General features: G+C 37.2%; 1 pseudogene; it reads right to left on the bottom strand.

The window, feature by feature from the left end:
* Positions 1-13,828: 13,828 nt before the first annotated feature.
* LOC127787623 (zinc finger CCCH domain-containing protein 48-like) lies at positions 13,829-16,949 on the bottom strand (annotated as a pseudogene).
* Between the last annotated feature and the right edge of the window lie 222 nt (positions 16,950-17,171).

The following is a 17,171-nucleotide window of genomic DNA, read 5'->3' as shown; positions in this document are numbered from 1 at the left end:
ATCACTTCTTCAATCTCTTTCTCGTCCTCGGAGTCCGTGTCCTCAAACTCGAGAGGGTTATTTTTGGCCCAGAATATAGGTATGTTCTCTTCTTCTTCTGCTTCAATCGGATCTCCCATCTCTCATGCTTCTCCTGCCTCGATTGGGTTCTCCATTCCTTCTTCCTCTTCCTCCTCGAGTGGGTCCCCTATTTCTTCGTCGGGCTCATCCGCTAGCACCGGCTCGTATAGCTCTACCAGTAGCTCACGAATCCGTGAGCAATAAAGACAGAATTCGGGAAACTGCTCGCCCTGCCGAACCTAATCTGCGAAGTCCTGCAGGTTGCCTTCCAAGACACCGACCATCATGTCTATCTGGAGTTGGACTAGATTAAGCCAAAGTTGATAACTCAAGGGTACATCGTCGAAGATTTCTACCATTTGGACTAGGTGTTCCATGATACCCTCATTTGGTTCCGGGATCTGGTTCTCCAAATGATGTGCCCAATGGTCAACTAAGACCTACCCTGAGAAGTTTCCAGCCATCTTGTCATCACAACTTCTGTTAGTACCCCTAACTGTCCTCGAGTTGGTACTTCCAACCCGCTAGGCTCAATCTAATTGTTTCTTCCTAGGTACTCTACTTAGTTGAGCTCTGATACCAACTGTAATACCCCACTTACCTGGGCGTGTTATGCCTTAGGAAATTTGGGTCTTATTTTTTTTTTCTAAATTACATTATTCCTGAAATTCTCTAAGACCTATCTAGTGCATACACTAGAGATAAATACAATCTTATAAAGCGGAAGCTGAATCGAACCTGCTCATGGCATTACATAAATAACTGAACATGACATTTATTACAAAGTTGATACATAAGCTTCTGAAAATAAATTAAAACGTACATAATTCTTGAACTATTCATATTACAACATAACATAACACATTTACTCGTTTCTTGACGTCTCGCGTCACTACACATCTTCAACCTCTGTATCATCACTGCAAATCCCGACTGGAACGTCGAATGTTTCAGGGGCGAACCCAAGTTAGGTGATGAACCATCTAAGTAAGGGTATATAATACTATATCATGTGTGTATGCAATGTCTTTCCTCGTAGGTGTCAACTGCACCTCTCATACTACCTATCATTTTTTGCGGCCATCTCTTTCAAAACCGGGGTGTATGGGTGCACCCATGGTAAATCAGCAGTGCCAGTTCGTACTCCCTACGGCCTCAATGCGAGTGATCAATGATATCAACGTGTATTTATGTATATCATAATCATGTCATGTATGCAGTCTACGTGATGGGTACATATTAGAGTATGCCAATATGATGAAAGCATTCTCGAAGATAAACATTTATAGCCGTACTAAGGTTGAAACGGTACACTTACTTTTAAGTTGCCTCGAAAAGTGTGTCGGTCTTGAAAATCGTGTCGAGCGGGCTATTTCTCAATCCTCTTGCCCCCAAAGACTCCTAAAACATTAAATTTATTTTCAGAACATTACTTTACTATTTTTTCATAATTTCTACAATTTCTCTTTATTTCTAAGTCTTATTTCTTCAAAATTACATAATAATTATCTAGACTTTCATATAATTCAATTTCTCTTTACTAATATTCCTTAAATAATATTTATAGCCTTCTAGAATTTTCTTGGAATTTTTCAAATTAAACTCCTATTTTTTCCTTATTTCCATAATAGCAAAATTACTTAAATAAATAATAAATTTAGCATTTTCCAGACATAAACCATATTCTAGATTTTTTCTGGATTTTTTTCAAAATTTTTCAAAACTTTATCCTATTTTATTTTATTTTCTTTTCCTTTCTTTCCTTTTTTTTTCTTTTCTTTATTTTTTTCTTGCAGGCACGTGGAAGGCACGCGCCTTCTTCCCACTCGCGGGCGCGTGCAGCCACGCGCCCATCTGGTTCGTCTTCTCTGGCGGCCCTGTCACCGCTGGCGACGATGCCGAGCCTCCAAGCTTCAAAAGAAACTTCCCTCCCTCTTAATTTCGACCTCCCAAACCCGATTATGGCCTTAAATTTTAGAAAAAAAACACAAGAAGTACCTCGATTTTGTGTTTGAAGGCACGGCTCTGGCGAAGTCGCGATTTTTCGACGAGGCTTGGATCTCCTTCTTCGCTGCTCCGTTAGCCACCAAATTCGCCAGAAAGCTTGCCCACGATGTGAGGACCAAAACCCCACTCTCAAATCTCTCAAACACTTCCCCAATCGATTGATCTATGAAGTAAACAATTTCAGATGAATGGGGCTGCTCGTTCGCGGCTATTTATAGCCAAAACTCGGCGTGTCTTGTCCCATCACGAACGCCACGCGTCCTAGAAGCCATTCCCGAAGGCCATTCTTCATTAAATGCTCCCCCTCTCCTTGATTTTGCTTGTTGCAGGCACAGCCAGGGCATGGCACGCGCCTGCTCCGATTTTTTTTCCAGATTTTCTAGTTTTTTTTTATATACATATATACATATATATATATGATATACATACATACATACTTACATACGAGATTATATATAATATACATACAGTAACACAAAATCCCATTTTCAATACAAAATTATGATATTTTACATATATAAACACTATTTATAATTTCATACTATGATTTAGACTAAATAAATTTATACTTACCTTATTGATAAACACTTAGAAATTCTAATAATTTCTGTAGGATCTCAAAACACTAAATTTCGATTTATTATTTACGATATCTAAGGGTATTACACATCTTCTTGTTGTAAACCCAACGATTGCTCTGTTCCTGCCATATGAAATAAATAGAAGCCTGTAGAATAAGGCGGTTAAAGATCCCCCATGGGTTCTTACTGCACCGTCACCTAGTAACCCACTTGACACCCTGGTCCCATCGTGACCAAGGCAAGTTGAATTTTGCTTGTTTCCTAAAGAAATCAAAATCCTTTTGGAGTAAGGACAACCAAAGAAAATGTGACACTGTCGTTACGCTGCCCTCTTACAAAGATAACGCCGATTGAGGATGGGAAGATATAGATTAATCTTGCCTAAAGTGGAAAGATGTTCCCAAAATCGCGATCTCATCAAAGATAAAAATCAAATTTACATCCTTTGTTCAACTTGTTCATGGACATCATAAGATCTTTCTCAATAAATTAGTTGATTTTAGCAATTCTGATCGTATTGATTCACAACCTGATATTTGTAACAATAGTTTCTTTAGTATCCGCATCTCTAACTTGTGGAACTTTTTATTATTGACAACCTTAATCATTATCTCTTCATTGTCAGTAGCTTTAGAATCTCCTAGAAAGATTCTCTAACGAGTTTTTTGGTTTTGTTTCAAAAAGAAAAATTTTATATGTTCTCATTTTTTGACAAAAGATAGCTAATTCACAATTATCTTTAATTGACATCTTCTATGATGTGCCAGTTTATTTGTTGACTATTTGTGGTTCATCTCGTGATCAATTTATCTTTGTCAATTTTGATCGGTGTTTTTTATTCCGCTTCACATTTAGTTAATTAAAAGTCATATTTAATCGGCTAGTAATGTTTTCAAAAATTAAAAACACTTTTACCTTTTAAAGTGTTTATATATCCTTTGAAAAGTAATTGATAGATTCAAGAAAAAAATGTTGTTGATTACTTGAAAAAATACTTATAATGTGATAAATATAAAATATAAAATCAAAACACTATATACAAATAGCATTACGATATTCTTATTTATATATCTTCAATGAAGTGATCATGAAGCCAATAACAAATTAGTATAATCTGATCCAAATGATGTTGGAAGGCTACCCATAAACAAACATAGAAGTATACAGTCATTAGTGAAGTATACAGTCATTAGTTAATGAGCTTACTTTGACATAGGATTATGTCTCGGATTAATTGTGTCCGCTCATGCATGGATCCGCCCTTGTCTCTCTCCCTCCCTCTTGTATATATAGAGGTTCCCATGTCGCATTTAGTTTAGTTGAGGGTATTTTGTTGTTATTTCTTTTTTGACCAAAATTGTGCTTTATTTTCTTTTTTCAGCCCTCGCTTATCAATTGTAATGCAAAGTTACAATTGATATTTTTATACAATTGTAGTCCGTTAAAAGCTTTCACAAGCCAATGCACACCTAAATCATCCAAAAGATCCATTAAATACAACAAAAATATTATTTTTATACGCAAATTTGATATTTTTTATGATACTTATGCATTGATATATTATATTATGTGCTATATTAATATAAATGTATAAGATTCAATATAGAATGTTAATAAAAGAAGGTCGTGAAAATTAAAATTTTAAGTGGGATCGAAGTAGAGTTCATAAAATTAAATCGTAAAATCGTAAATTTTTAAAAACAATTAAAGATCTCTTTTATTTATTCTGATGAAAAAAATAAGAAAGAGTTAACAAAAATAATTTTTATTGAACATTTATCTTTTAGTTTTGGTGAAAACACAGTTTGTTAATAATATATTTAATATTTATAAAATTATAAGTATTTTTTCAATTAATTAACAACATTTTTTCGTGAAACTATTAACTATAAAGAAGTGTTACAAATATATTTTTAAAATTATAGAGTTTTAAGTTTTTTTTTCTAATATTTTTTTTTTGATAATTATACACTTTTTACGTACAACAAAAATGCTTATAATTTTTGAAAAATAGTTGATAATTTATAAAGAAGTGTCGTCAATTCCTTAAAGAAATACTTGTAATTATGTGCCTGTCAAAACATAAGAACATCATGTACAAATAACACTTTCTCTTACTTTAGTGCTTGTAGTTGTACAAATAACATTTTCTCTTACTTTAATGCTGGCTATATATATTCTTTTTTCTTTTTTTTTTGTAAATAAGAATTTTATAGAACAAAAGAGCCTAGTGCAATAGTGACTGCTACACTACCCTGCACATTTATTTATCAAAACTACAACCAAATTCATCTAACGTCAATACTCTTATTAAAGCAGGTGTAGGGCGATTATACTCGCCAGTGTGCGAGTGTGTGTGTAGTACAATTTTAAATTTATATTTCGGTGAGTCCGAGTCGATTCACAGGGAGATTATTTATGGATGAAAATGAAGATCACACGATATTTGATTTTAGGAGGTAATTAAGATGATCTAAAGACAATAATTAAAGCTAAACTAATACTGAATTTAAGTAGCTTGGGTCAAGATAATTTCAGTGTCAAAACCAATTAATTCCCAATTTGATAGAAAAGATCAGCAATATTTATCTGAATTAAGTTTTACAGCTCTGTTAGTAAATTCAGTTCAAGATAATGGTAATTCTTGTTTAAGCAATATCCATACATGGCATGGAAATTCTAAGTTAAGCAATTACCATAAATTGAACTATATTCCATAGACAGAATTTATAGATATAGATTAATCATTTAGGCTTGGGTATGAAAACATTTCCAGATCTAGCAATCTCCATACGTGGCATGAAAATTCTAAGTTAGGCTTATGCTCCAATCCAAACTTAAAGATACACTATACGCATACTGCTTAGATTGAATCAGATTAATATTACATATTTTAAGCGCAGCTTTCTTTGGGAATCATTGACGTTGGACACTGTCCTTGCCTTAACCCAAGAATGGATTTAGCTACTCATCTTCATTTTAAAACAAATTGGCAGGAATTTAAATGACGAAAATTAAAAGACAGTATTTAAAAGACTATTTTTTAACCGACCATATAGGCGGTATATAATGAAAAGACAATAATTGAAAGACTATTTTTTAACCGACCATATAGGCGGTATATAATGAAAAGACAATAATTGAAAGACTATTTTTTAACCGACCATATAGGCGATATATAATGAAAAGACAATAATTGAAAGACTATTTTTTTAACCGACCATATAGGCGGTATATAATAAAAAGACAATATGAATAACATAATACAACTATATGGAAACAAAGGTTAAAGATTTAAGAGAGAAATTCTAAGAACAAAACTATATAGAAACTAAAGTTGAAAATTTAAGAGAGAAATCTAAAGATCACAACTATACTTTTATTATCAGAAAATCCAATCCTTACAAATGCACCCTAAGTGCTCTATTTATAGGCTAGAAAATGTAATGGAAACTATTCAATTATATAATTTAATAATACAAAATATCTAATTAATGATGTAAGCGATGATGTAATTCCAACTCATGATGTAAGCGATGATGTCACTCCAACCCATGATGTAAGCAATGATGTCACTCCAACCCATGATGTAAGCAATGATGTTACTCCAACCCATAATGTAAGCGATGATGTCATTCCAACCCATGATGTAAGCGATGATGTCATCAATTTGTGGGACTTGGGCTTTTCATGTTTTTGGGCTTGGGCCTTCCTTGTGTTGGGCTTGAGCTTGGGCTTGGGCCTTCATTGTGTTGGGCTTGAGCTTGGGCTTGGGCCCTCATTGTGTTGGGCTTGGGCCTGGGCTTTCCATATTTTTATATTATTATATTATTATATATATTATATTTATTTTTTTGTATATTTTATATATATTTTTATATTAATATTTTAAACATGCACAAAATCACAAAATACATAATAATATTCAATTTAAACTATTTTAAGATCAAAATAAGGGTGAAATTATAACAAAAGTTTTACAAAATTGATCACTAATCAAATAGCGACTAAGAGCACAATAGAGGAATACCCTAAGCAGAGAGCATACCAACAACACTGACTAACTAAAGGAAAAATGACGAAACACACCACCACAAACATACGTGGCAAGAGAAAAGCCACAAAAGGCAGACACAGTGAAAACAAAAGAACCATAGACATATGAACCGTCAAAGCAATTGAAGACCTACAACGAGACCTCTCAGTGAAAAAATCAAGCACTCGGACATGAGCGGACGCATGTATGAGGGAAACGCCAGAAACGAACCAGGGCAATGCTCTGTAGGGACCAAGAAAACTAAATGAAGACCAGCCTCACCCAAACCACCTGTCGGATTTGGAATGCAAGCTGGGTGGAATGATGCTCACTATCCCAAAAGCATCGGTTGTTACACTCACGCCAAATAAAATGGACTGCCACCTGAAGAGTAAGCCGATGAGCCACCACTCACGGAGATTTACCATGCAACCGATGAGTAGCCCAGCAAACACCCCGCTCCCAACTCCTCCAGGGCCAAGCAAACTTCACATGACGTCTAAGATGCTGCAAAACCTGTTTAGAATAAACACAGCTAAACAATAAGTGGCTATGGCTCTCCATTGCGCCCCTACACAAGAAACACCTGTTAGGAAAATCCAAATATAGGTTTAATCGATCCAAAGTAGAAAGGTGCTCCTTAATGGCAAGCCAAAGAATAAAAGCATAAGATGGGACCCCAGAGGAGTGCCAGAACAAATGAAACCAAGGTACCCGAGGTTTCTTGCATCTCAACATACTCATAACAGAGCGGATTGAGAAACAACCGTCAGGCGCAGGGATCCACCAAGGGAGGTCAGGGACAAGACTACGAGGAGGACTCGACAAAGACTCCACAATCAGCTAAGCTTCTCTCGAGAACTGCACAAGGGGCCACGACCAGGTTCCATGAGAGATAATGGAGGAGACCTTAACTATAGAAGAGATACCCGTCCTCCTAGGCGGGGAACGAGAGAAGTAAACGGCCAGCACATTGAAAGGATGCCATTGGTCATGCCAGAGAAAAACATAATGACCATTGCTAATTTTCCAACCAATAAGCGGACGAACAACGCCCTTAAGGTTAAGGATCCTATGCCAATACCACATACAAGAGTAAGGAGGCGTAAGAAGCCAGAAACAAAAGTCCTTAATACGGTACGAGTGGATCCATCTAATCCAAAGGGATTCAGAAGAGGCATGCATGAGGCGCCAGATCAATTTGGCTACAAGAGCTTAGTTCTAGATATAAAGGGGGTGCAAACCAAGGCCTCCTTAATCTTTTGGGAAACAAATATCAGACCAAGCAACCTTAGCTTTATAGGGAGACAAGTCCGGACCATCCCATAAGAAAGCACGAATGACTTTCTTCATTTCCTTAAGAACCTTCTTGGGGAGCACAAAAATTGACGCCCAAAACACATGAACGGTAGATAAGACAGATTGGACAAGCTGGAGGTGGCTCGCAAAAGAAAGGAGGCGACCCCTCCAAGAAGCAACTTTGGAACGAACACGGTCCAAGATAGGATGACAATCATTATAAGTAAGCTGCTTCAAGATAAGGGGAATCCCAAGATAGCGAATAGGAAGAGAGCCCTGCCTAAAACCCGATTCCTGCACTAGAGAAGCACAAAGATCAGGGTCAGCACAACAAACAAAGCAATCACTTTTAGTTGGATTCATCTCTAACCCAGACATCACAGCAAAATGATCAAGGCATTACTTTGGAATGTGGACTGAAGCCAAGTCGCCATTGGGAAAAGGCATGAGGTCATCATCAAACATGAGCATGGCAATGTCTTACCTATCACACTTCCAATGGAAATGGAAATCATCTGCGTGCGAGTGATAGGAGACAATACCATGGAGAACTTGCATGATCAGGACAAAGAGATAAGGGGAAAGAGGATCCCCTTGCTTAAGGCCTCGATCACCAGGGAAAAAATCATGGAGCATCCCATTAACCTTAATTGAGAAACAGCTCGTAGACACACAGGCCTTAGTCCAAGAGACAAAGCTGGGGGGGGGGGGGGAATTCATATGGTGCAGAACACAAAGAAGGAAATCCCAATCCACCGAATCATAAGCCTTACTAAGATCAACCTTAAGAGCACATCTGGCAGGATCCTTCGGGATGTGGTATTGATGCAGCAACTCCTGTGCCATTAGGATATTGTCACCTATAGACCTATTAGGCACAAAGGCGGTCTGGGAGACATCGACCAACTGGGGTAACAGAGGCTTAATCCGAATGGAAAGAATCTTGGAGATGACCTTATAGGCAACGTTACAACAAGAAATAGGATGGAACTAGCTAGACGACTCCGGGTGGGGGACCTTAGGCACTAGGATGATGATAATAGCATTGATCTCACCCAGTAATTTACCTGACTGGAAAAAGCTAGAAACAACAGCTATAAAATCTGCCCCAATAATATCCCAAACATGACAAAAAAACTTGACAGTGAAACCGTCAGGACCAGGGGCTTTATCATCCCCCATTGAGAACAGAGTCGATCGAATCTTCTTATCCAAGACATCTCTCAGTAGATCTGGCCGAGCATCAGGGGAGATGGCCGTATCAACATACATGACAAGCGACCCATGGCTGAAAGCAGTCCCTCTAGAATGGGGCCCGAGAAGATCACAGAAATGGGATAGGAGGACTTGAGGAACCTCAAATTCCGAGGACGTGGGGGAACCATCAGACCTGATCAAACTATGAATATGTTGAAAATTACTATTAGAAAGCATATGTTGGAAAAAGAAATGGGAACATCGATCCCCTTCCCACTCTAACGAATACGGGCACAAAGACGAAAGAATTCACTTTCTTGGGACAAAGCAGCCGAATAAGATCGAGCAAGGTCACACTCAAGGGCTCAAAGGGAGGCGTCGGAGGGGGAGGAATAAATAAGCCCCTGGATCTCCTGAAGCTGGTCTCTAAGGCCTAAAACACATGAAGTCACATGACCTTGCTTGGTGTTGAGGAACTTGAGACCATGCTTGACAGCCTTGAGCTTTTTAATAAAGCGATACATGGTCCAGTCATCCATCCTTAAGGCCCAACAAGATTGAAGTGTTTGAGCAAAGGAAAGGTGCGCAACCAGATGATTATTGAAGCGAAAAGGCCCACCTCTCCTGCCCTAATCATTCTGCAAGAAGATCGTCGTAGGGCTGTGGTCCGAGATACCTGGTAGAAGGAGGGAAGTTGAGCTATCACCAAACTGCGCCAGCCACCCATCATTAACAAGAACACGATCCAACTTGTGAAAGATACAATTAGAGCCTAAACCTCTGTTATTCCACGTCTGAATAAGGCCACTAAAGGAAAGATCTTGAAGGGACGCTCGGTTGAGGAAGTCAACAAAATGAGCCATACCTAGAGAACGATCCAAATTACCACCTCGGATTCATACTGATGCTTACAAACATTAAAATCCCCCATAAGAAGCCACGGGGAGAAATTAATGCTAGGAATCAAGGAAAGAAGGTGATGCCATAACCGGGACTGGTCAGGCTTATCATAACTGGCATAGATACAAGAAACAACAAACTCTTTACGATCCGCACGTCTAATACATAAAAGATGAAGAAATTGATCCGAGCCTCCAAGAACTGACATAGAGAAAACACTAGGATCAAACCCAATCCAAATCGCCCCTGGGGACTAAACTCATAGTTCATAAGCCAAGACCAACGAGGCATAATATTACAGGCGATGTCTTGAGAGCGGCTAAGCTGGACGCGGATCTCAAGAAGAGCACAAAACCTAAGATGATGTTGAAAAATCAAGGAGCGGGCCTCCCATTGCTTTGTAGGGTGATTTAAACCCCTAATATTCCAAGCTCCAAGGATCATGGGGGGGATGGGGAGGTGCACGACTCACTAGCCTTCTTCTGGCTATATATATTCATGGTGTCTCAACCATGAAATTCCCATCCTAATTTTGTGACCACCTAAATATGGTAGCTTGTGTCTTTTTTTTTTTTTTTTTACGAAAATTATAATTATTCTTATGTGTTTGTGGACTAAGATCTAATCAAATAAATTCAATAGGAGAACCAAAGCGAAATCTTGAGAAAACTCAGAGGGAGACTCTAATGGAAAAAGATTTGGAGGAAAAGAACCTAATGAATGCATACTAACCCAATAATGAAGGCCTACGAACAAAAAGCCCAAAAGCATAAAAATAAAGTTTCGCACAAAAAACTTTGGTAGAGTCTCAATAGACTCCTATCAAAGGAGCTCTAGGAGAGTTAAAAGGTCTTCTAGAAGAGTCTTTTGCGAGGTAGTCCTAGAACCAGAAGCATAAACAGACATCTCCAAAAATCTATCCAAGAATCATGCAAAGAATAAGGTTTATCCATAGAAGTCTAAATCCTAATCAGTCTCAGAATACCCAGAATATTTATCAAAAATTAGATTAATGTAGTATTCTTTCGAATTTGTTTTCTTATTTTTGCATTTATTTTTATTTTGATTAAAAATTAAATCTAAACATGTTCAATTAAAAATAAAAATAAATATCATAAGAAATATACACAATATACAAATTTTGATACTAACATTATAATCATAAAAATATGTACTTTATATATCTACTGTGATATCAGATAAAATAAACTTAGCATCCCTAATCTTTAGCTTACAAATAAAAAGCATATATATATGAGAATTTAGTCATTTTATAACAATTACTTTTACCATGCAAATTTTGTTCTAATTTTTTTGTATCATTATTTTATCACCCTTAAATTGTTAAAAATTTACAAAATACCCTCTCTCCCCTTTTTCCTTGCTCTTTTTTTTTTTTTAACTCCCACAACAATAAAATTGAAAAAGAAATTGACGTTATACTTTATAAATTTTAAGTTCATATCCCAAATAGTCTTTAAACTTTATATTTTGCTAAGTCTTTGTAATTTCTCGAATTAGTCACGATACATCAAGTTCAGAAATTTTTAGAGGGGTGAAAATTTTTTAAGGAAGACATTTTGGTTAAGCACTGACAGATAGAAAAACTAAGACTTAAAACCCAAAAAATCTGGTTTATAGCCAATGCAGGAGTTTTTTAAGAGTTTTCTTTCGAGAAAAAATAAAAAAACTTTGAGAAATTTTTTTGTGAAAATATGTTCTTTTCTTATAAAAAAGTGTATAATAAGTGTGTAAAATTTCAAAAATTATAAAAATCTAGAAGGGACAATAAGAGAGGTCAAAATGGCTATTTGAGCAAGCCTTCGAAACTCTTTCTAATTGCTCCAACGGCCTCTTCCAGGGGTAGTTCGGTCATTTCAGCGATGCTCCAAATTGTTTGGAAAAATAGAAAAAACACCCAAAAAAAAAAAAAGTATTCAAACACTATCTCTATCGTACTTTGTATGATTTTTTATTTTTCGTTTTCTATAAATGAGATTTTTATTGAACAGGAAAAAAAGAATACAACAACCATAATAGGGCATGCCTTGACTAACAAGATAAGATAAGAAAAAAAAAAAACTACCAACATGAAGAGCCAGAAGGGCACTACAATAGAAACTAGGCCATACCTAGATCCTCACAAAGAAACAAACAGGCTTAACCACAAAATACTGTGAACCTAACAACCAAAACGAAAAGAGTCATTCCTCACCACAAATACCAAAAAAAAAAAAAAAAAAATTGCTAGAGAAGGCCTCCAAATAGCCACAATTGCTTTCAAGATGACAAATGCCGTCACATATTCATCTCCCTAAGTGTTATTAGGCCTTTGATGCGAATGTCAACATTTAATAATGAAAACACCTAGTCACACACATAATACCTCTATAAGCATTACTAGACTTTTTGGTTCAACATTTTATGATAGAAACACCTTGTTACTCTCCTAAATAATAGCTTAGAATACAAAGTATATTAGTATTTCAAGCCATCGTTTGACGTGAAAGTTGACAATTTATGATGTCAACTCTCAATTATTAAGTATCATCAAAACATAGGAGTGGCCAATCTTTTAAACTTTCTATACCTTTAATTATCATGGAAGTTGTCAAAAGGGCCGCAATGCTAGCTAATTATTAAGTATCATCAAAATTTTATCTATTCTCATTTTTTGACAAATGATAGCTAATTCATAACTATCTTTAATTAACATCTTTTTTGATATGCTAATTGATTCGTTGACTATTTGTGGTTTATCTGGTGATCAATTTGTCTTTGTCAATTTTGATCGGCGCTTTCGATTCCACTTCAGATTTAGTTAGTAAAAGTCATATTTAATGGGTAGTAATGTTTTCAAAAATTAGAAACACTTTTACTTTTTAAAGTGTTTATAATCTTTGAAATGTAATTGATAGCCTCAAGAAAAAATGTTGTTAATTACTTGAAAAAATACTTATCATATTATGAATATAAAATATGATGTCAAAATACTGTGTACAAATAGCATTACGGTATTCTTATTTATGTATCTTCAATGAAGTGATCATGAAGTCGAGGACAAATTAGTATAATTTGATTCAAATGAAGCTTGAAGGCTTGCCGTAAACAAACATAGAAGTATGCGGTCATTAGTTAATAAGCTTAATTTGGCATAAGAATTATATGTCTCGAACAAATTGCATATCGATAATCTATTAAAAAGATCTTGGGTTTTGGTTGAGAACGTGATTTTCCAATTTAAGGGTATTGTCTCAAATTGAGTTTTCGAAGTAAATAAACTAAAATAGGCTCTTTTAGGGTCTAAGTCATTTCTGAAAAATAGAAAAAAAAACATATCCCGACTTCTTAAATTAAGGATGAGAAAACTTTCAAAAGAAGAAATTTTTTGTGAAGCCCCGATTGGTAGAAAAATCAAGATCTAAAACCTAAATATTCTAGTTTATTGTCGAATCAAGGGCTTCTCAAGAGTTCTCTTTTTCAAAAAGAGAAAAGAAAAAAATACTCGAAGAAAAATTAAAAAAAAAAAAAAACCCTAGAAAGAAGCAATAAGTGAGGTCAAAGTGGCTGCGGGCTAAGCTTTTGAAACTTTTTTTAAGCAAATCCAATGGCCTCTTCCTGAAATAGTTCGGACATTTCAGCAATACCGGAAACTATAACTTGTACCCCTCACAGATCGCTAACAGCCCTCAAGGGCATTTGAGTCATTTCACAAGCTTCTTACACTCTCCATGCACACTAAAAGTTTCAATTGCACACAAGAATGCCTTGATACCAACAACGTATCCATTTTATTGCATTCAACAAATAAACTTTCGTACAGACTCAACTTCATTCATTCAACAAACTAATTCCCCTCCAGCAGAAGAGCATATTTAGACACCTCGGGAGGGTGAATCAACGAATGAAACAATCAAAATACATTAATTACACTTTCTTAAACATAAGAATGGCTGGCTCATGATGATGAGGACGATGTCTGCTTCTTCAACTCTGCATCGAATTTCCATACTGTTATTTGGCCCGTTGCATCCCCGGTGAAGAAGAGGCCTGTGCCTGCTGCGCCAATCTGAATTGCCCGCACTTCTCGTTTTGCAAACAGCTTGCCCCTTTCAGCGAACCTAAAACCCATTTCATTTTCATAAAATCAAATCACTTGGTTGGTTAATTGTTTGTGCTGTAAGAAAAAAAAAGAGAGGAGACATTTGGAGACGTGTGTATCATCTGTTTCATACTTACGTTGGCAAGTCATACAACCGGACATAGTTGTCGTGGCATGAGCAGAGCAGAATAGGTTTGGCCTCAGCATCATTAAGCCCGCAGAGGCCAAGAACGCCCTGAAACATAAGACAGATTGGAATTTTACAATCTTATTTAGTTCAACTGCGAGCTTTTGGCCACTATGTTTGGATGATGACACCAAAGTGCTTCTTGAACAAAAGAAAATGCCCACGACTCAGTTCAAGTGTGAGTTTTTGGCGGCCACTATGTTTGGAAGAGCTAAAATGCTTCGAACTAATAGAGAACATAAAAGATAAGCGAGAGAAAAGAAGCAAAAAAGAACAAATATCCACATGTTAAGTGCATGCAGAAAAATGCAATACAGGGGATGGATGTAGCTAGCTAGTGCAAAAAATTCATTCACAATAGTCATTACATGTTCTTCTTCATGCGTGTAGATCATCTCTATGTCCCCAGCTTCGGTGGAACCCCAACCTTTATGCTTCTATCCAAAGAACAGGACAACAAATACTTGTCCCAGCAAAGAACACACATAACGACACCTGCATGTCCTTGTGGTGTTTGGACACACAGCAAGGTATTCAGGTCCCACACCTAAAACCCATGGAAGCCAAAACCTAAATGATAGGCCAAAACAGATCAATTGAAGAATAGAACGCCAATCAACTTACTCTTATTGTGTTGTCCATTGAACCGGAGTAGATCTTGTTTGCTCCAATAGCAAAACAAATAACGGCATGACTACAGTGACGTGATTAATTCAAGGGGTTCATTTTCGGACCTAAATTTTCAGGCCAATATGGTGCCACCCTATGGTAAAAAGGAAAAAACAGAAAAAAAAAAAAAAAAACTTCGGAACATACAAATTATGATATTACAACAGAAGGAAAAAGAAGATTAGTGAGAAGATTGCCCGGCAAATCTAAGGCTAACTTCAAGCATGCATCTTAATTTTTTAAAAGAGAAAAAGAAGTAGAAAAGATAGAAGGAAAAAGACAAAACACCGTTAGCTACATGGAGATACCCTCAAGAAAAGACCACATAAAGAGACTCAATTTTCAAAAGAGAACATATGTTTATCAACAATATGGAAGCATACATATGCATCAAAAACCAATCATAGTGGGCTCCTTATATTTTTTCTAATGAGTACTCAATGGAGACCTGCGAAACTACATATCCGAAATAACTGACAAATCCATGAAGTATATACCTGTGTCGCAGCGAAAAAGCATATCATCCGTGGTGGCTAAAGCACGAACTAGTCCAACTGGTCCGAGAAGCGTCAGTTCATTGCCCGTCTGTGTGTTCCACACCTGCAACACCCACAAAAAAATTAACAAATTTGGACCACCATATTAGGAAATAAAATTTACAATAGTGCATTCAGGCCAAAATGTAAAGTACCTTAACAGCATCTTCTTCCATGCCCACAAATACCCATGGACCCTCACTGATCAGCGACCCAACTTCACCCGGAAGATCAACCACTTGAACGCACTGTGCATTTTGCATGCATAGAAATGATAAGACATGTCAATTTATATATTGCAGGGAAAGCAAGATTTATCAATAAGAAGAGGCCAGTGCAAATGGAGGTAATTATACTGACCTGACCAGTATTGCAGTCCCGTACTCGTACGGTTTTGTCCTTACAACCCGTGTAAAGTGTGTAGGAGACAGAAGGAAGTGCAATCCCTTTAACAGCCTATATATTGCGCCCAAAATTAATGTTATTCACATACTGCAAGTAAAAGAAAATCCAGGAACAACTGTTCAATTTCAAACAATCACCTTGCTGTGCCCTTCTAGCTTCGTGAACATTGAAAACCCATTGCCACAGGAACACGAGTGCAAGTATTTGCAGTCCTCGCCACGCACGCACTTTCCAGAAAGCCAGTGTCGGCAAACTTCGTCTTCAACTCTTTCAGTACCATCAATATGTTTACTCCACCAGACAACACGGATGAATTCTTGACAGTACTGCTGTTGTCGGGAGTCCTCTTCCAGGTTCTTGACTTGTGGGCTTGGAATTGTTTAGGTCGCGGTGAGGCCGCTGATCCTGATTCTGCGTGCAAGAACTTACACGGGTATCGACTGCACCTCCCCTCAAGCCAAAAGGCACAAATAACGTTCGCTCCTCCTCCTCTAGATTGCCGCCGATGAAAACCTGACCCCTGCCTCCTCTCTGAAACTCTTGCCGCTGCGGTAGCCATGTTATATGCACAGAGAGATATTTAATTAATTAATGACGTGAACAATCGCTCTGTAGTCTGTAACCAACAGCGTCCGTCTTTCATCAAGAAAACCGTCCAAATTCCAAATCCAAGAATCCGATCAAGACCAAAATCTCTGGATCTCCTATTCCCCATAACACCACTGAGCCTTCGGATTTCTCGATTGCAAGCCGAAGACAGTGAACGAACCTGGGATTTCCATGCCCTGAATACAAAATTCCAAAATTTCCAAACCCCAAAGGGCGAATACGGACAACTCAAGAACACGGAACCGACTACGGTCGCCGTAGCCTTCTTGACGGCTTCTTCATGGATTGCGGTACGAGAAAACCCTAAACTATCAGTCCATAGCCATCTTGACGATTGCGGTAAAAGAAAACCCTCAACCATCAATGCTGATAAAGAAAGATCGGTCGCAGATGGGAGATATGCAAACCTGAAGTCGAGATTAAAGGCCTTCCTTCGAAAATGGTCGCCGGTCGCTCGATTCTTGAATCTTTACCGATTGATCCGTTCAGAATGACAGCAAAACAAACACTGATCGACGCAGCCCTCCCTCCTTTGTCTCTATATAGCTTCGAAATCCATATCCAAATCCGAAACGTAATCAAA

The sequence above is a fragment of the Diospyros lotus genome, chromosome 12 (genome assembly GCF_014633365.1).
Source record: "Diospyros lotus cultivar Yz01 chromosome 12, ASM1463336v1, whole genome shotgun sequence".
Taxonomy (NCBI): Eukaryota; Viridiplantae; Streptophyta; class Magnoliopsida; order Ericales; family Ebenaceae; genus Diospyros; species Diospyros lotus.
Note: the sequence above shows the minus strand (reverse complement) of the source record. Positions and strands in the feature narration are given on the sequence as shown.